Genomic DNA, 4,370 nt, shown 5'->3' on the forward strand with positions numbered 1-4,370 from the left:
TTCTGCGTCCTGTACGTCACGTCGTCCGAATAGGCGTTGCCCACGACGCCCTTCGCTGCCACCATCACCGAAGTCTTGCCGGTGCCCGGCGGCCCGACCAGTATGGCGTGCATGCTCATCGAACTGTGCGGGCGAAGTTGGTTTATGCCAGAGAGCAGAATGTAGCAGAGTTCGCCCATGGCGTTGGACACTCCGGCGACGCGTTGCACCAAACTCAACAGGTTAAGTAAGTACCGGTAGCCGACGACGGAGTCGTCGTTTTCGTCGAGGACCGCGTGCGGTACGAAGCGGCCGTTCTTGCTGTTTTTAACTCCGTTGATGCAGTAACCGTCCATCTTGGTCGGCCAGTCATCTCGATAGGATTGAATGCTGCTCATCTGCGCGTTATTGTTCTTGTGGTTCTGATAGTACAGCTTGAGGAAAGACCTAACGCGTTTGCTATCTTGATAGACGTCTGCCGAGATTCCCATCTTCCTGAAGGTTTTCATCAGCGAAACGATTATCGGATTTTTCTCCGAATACTTTTTGCCGGTGACGTCCTCGTCGCTCTCGCCGGTCTCGCAAGACGGGAAAATCTTCGTAGGAAGTAATCGGGCTGGAACATGTACGCTTCCAGCTTCCACGCCACCATATGTCGAAAGGAAATGCATCGGCCTTCCGGATCTTTGAATAAGGCTCTAGAATCCATTTGCTCCAGCGACATGGCTGTCTCAGGTGACAGGTCGCCCCGATCGAATTCCAACAGCTCGTCAAGATCAACGGCGAGTTCGCTGAATCTGTCGTCGCTGCCGCCGTCATCTTCGTCGTCGAAAATCTCACGTGCGAGATCTTCCACATAATCAGATCGTCTCGCCGACCCGAATAAATTGTTCGGAGAGTGCAAGTCAATGCGAACCTCCCAGGCGTCGGGCGTGTCAAATTCCCGAACAGTTGGACGGAGACCGCCGTCGGGCATTCCCGGGACTTTGTGGTCGAAGTACAACTCAAGGCTGCGATCGAAATTTTCCAGTTTCTGGAGAAACGGTACAGGACTGTGAACTTTCACACATCTAGATGTGTATAAGAGACAGACATAAGGCTGCGATCGAAATTTTCCAGTTTCTGGAGAAACGGTACAGGACTGTGAACTTTCATCTTCTTCATGTTGGACGTCCCTTCGCCGAGCGTGGGATCGAAGTTCCTAAAAGCAAATTTCAGAGAACTGGTTCCGTCTTTTGGCCTCTTTCTTTTCCTCCCTCTCCTCGCATTCTGCTCTCCGCCATCCTCCTCTCCGCCATCCTCCTCTTCTGCTTCGTTGTTTTCGCCGTCATCTTCGTGTTCCGGATCCAGCAGCGTGTCGTAGCTTACGTCCGTTCTCAACGTGCTCCCCCAGGAGATGTATCCATTGCTCACCATTAAAATGTCCCAAATGGCCATCTTGAACCAGTGTTTCAAACGCTTGGGGAACACGAGCCAGAACACGCGACCGCAATCGACTCCTCCTCTCGCGTCCTCGTGGACGATCACACTCGGCTCTAACAACGAACAGACGAATTGGTACGGTTGCTTCTTGTAATGCAGCTGAGACGCAATCCGGAAGACGACCTGCAGCAAGGAGTACACGTACGGTTGGCAGTCCAGGAGAGAATTGTTTGGCACCTCGTTCGACGTGGCTTCCACGCACACGACCATCAACTCCTCGTCGAACAGAAAGTCGTCGTCGATCCGACTGCCGGGTCGCAGTTCACACGGCAGAAGGTCTTCCCTACTTTGGGGCAGATTGCTATCGAATTTTCCAGACATTTGCTTACTCTCTTTTCACGAAATAAAAGGGTTCGGAAAAAATATTGGCTTTTATAACAACAGCAGGTGACGTCATAAGTGTATGCATACGACGCCGTCTGTCTTTACATGGATGTAACCAACCTGGCGACCTCTCGCCGTTTCCAGTTTCTCGTTTCATTCTTATCAATATCATAAATCTTAGGAAATAAAAGATAAACAGACAAATATTTGTTTTTCTCAACTTTTATTGTTATTTTACATTTGTTTTCGACATTTCAGCGGCGATTTCTGGCAGACCCGTTTCTAGATCATTAAGAAATCGTGCTGCGCGCAGACACAAGGAGAGTGCTTAGGAGCCCCAACACAGTATGTAAGCGGGACGTAACCGAGCTCCCGATTTTCGCCCATCATCTCGTCTTCTCGCTTCTTGACTTCTCGCAGGTACCGGCCAGCATCCTCCCCGAACTCCTCCCTCAACCTGCGCTCCGAGCCGTTCGCCAGCATGCTCATCCACGCTTTTCTCCGTTCCACGTGCAAAGTTTCCGATTCCAGAATCTCAGGTTCTTTCGCGACGAAATTCAAGATTTTATTTCCAAGTCTCGGCATCTTTCTGCGGTAAGGATTCTTGCACGCGTGTTCGGGTAGACACCCGCCATTCTTCTCGACGAGCTGCCTAAAGTTTACGGTCTGCAATTCGTTCCTCGCGCTACGATCGTAATACACGATCTCTTTTTGTTCTGTCATGTTCTTGAACACGGTTTCCTCGATCACCTTCCTCATATGAGATTCTTCCTCTTCGTTTTTCAGGGTGGGATGGACCAACGAGAACGCGAAAAGGAGGTCCGCCGGGTCCAGCTGCGACTCGACGATCACCTGGTCGTGCAGGAACTGCCGATCTTGTTTGGCCAGCCATTTCTTGTGAGCGAGTATCAGGCGGGATGAGTGACAGCACTGGTTCTCGTGGGGCAATATTGGATTCTCGTCGAAGATGAACTTTGGCGGGCAACCGTACACCTTCACCACGCCACGAACCACTCCGAGAAGACGAGTCAGTTCGAACGCTCTACTTATAAGCCACATGTTGCCTCTTAGACCGAACTCTAGCTTGTGCCGTTCCAAAACGGCCGCCAACCTGTCCCACGTAAGGACGAGCATCCTCTCGCAGCACCAGGTGTCCCGTTCGAAACGTCGCGGGTACAACTTCAACTCGATGAGGTTGAACGTATCCATGACCAGGTGCCTGAGAGAGCCGTACACCTCCCTTAGCTTGTAACGATCAAACGCCGGCCCCAAACCCTGCATCAGGTTGGAAACGGGGACGTCGCCGCCGTTGAGTGGAGGAATTTCAAAAGTGGTGACCCTTTCGTGTATCGAGCGGCACACTATCTTCTCTCTCATTTCCATGATCGCCGCATAATCCCACCAATCTAGTTCCTTTTTCAGCTGGGCTGTCTCCCGACTGTTTTCGACAGCCAACGGATTGCGGTCCTTTCCGTACTGGGGAAGAACCGTGAACCTTATTTTTTTCGAGTTCTTGAATTCGAGCGGGCTTCCATACAACATCGTGTCTCGCGTCCTGCGTGTCACCTGGGCGTCGCCAATAATCAAACGAGCGGCCTCCATCACCGAAGACTTGCCGGTGTCCGGCGGCCCGACCAGAATGGCGTGCAAGCTCTTCACGTTCGGTCGAAGCTGATTGATGCCGGAGAGCAGCATGTAGCAGAGTTAAGAGACAGGCATGTAGCAGAGTTCACCTCTGACGTTTGTAACGCCGGTGACGTGCTCCACACAATCCAAAAGATTCTGTAGGAATTTATAACAAACACAAACGTCTTCGCCTTCGATGGTGTACACGTACTGGAGACAACCACCATTATCGGCCGGACCGTCGTTTTCAATACGTGGTTGTCGGGCAGCATCCATTATCTGTAAAAATTTGTTTCCGTACTTTCCTTGCAAACTTCTCTTCACAATCTGACAGAATCAAAACTACCGAGCTATTTAAAGCTAATTGCAGGAGACGGCAAGAAGTGGATGACGTAATTCGAACACAGCCACCACGACCATCCGTGAACAAAGGCTGTCTCTTATACACATCTAGATGTGTATAAGAGACAGGTGCAAGTCAATGCGAACCTCCCAGGCGTCGGGCGTGTCAAATTCCCGAACAGTTGGACGGAGACCGCCGTCGGGCATTCCCGGGACTTTGTGGTCGAAGTACAACTCAAGGCTGCGATCGAAATTTTCCAGTTTCTGGAGAAACGGTACAGGACTGTGAACTTTCATCTTCTTCATGTTGGACGTCCCTTCGCCGAGCGTGGGATCGAAGTTCCTGAAAGCAAATTTCAGAGAACTGGTTCCGTCTTTTGGCCTCTTTCTTTTCCTCCCTCTCCTCGCATTCTGCTCTCCGCCATCCTCCTCTTCTGCTTCGTTGTTTTCGCCGTCCTCCTGTCTCTTATACACATCTAGATGTGTATAAGAGACAGGCGTGGGCGTGCGAAGTGTTCCGTTCGACGTCCACGCGAACGGGCCAGCTGATCAGCGTTCGGTACGTGGACAGGACTTCGTTCACGGTGTCGACGACGAGGTCTGCGTGCACGTCCAAC

This window comes from Anneissia japonica, unplaced genomic scaffold (genome assembly GCF_011630105.1).
Source record: "Anneissia japonica isolate Jap-2015-1 unplaced genomic scaffold, ASM1163010v1 scaffold288002_len170804_cov185, whole genome shotgun sequence".
Classification (NCBI taxonomy): Eukaryota; Metazoa; Echinodermata; class Crinoidea; order Comatulida; family Comatulidae; genus Anneissia; species Anneissia japonica.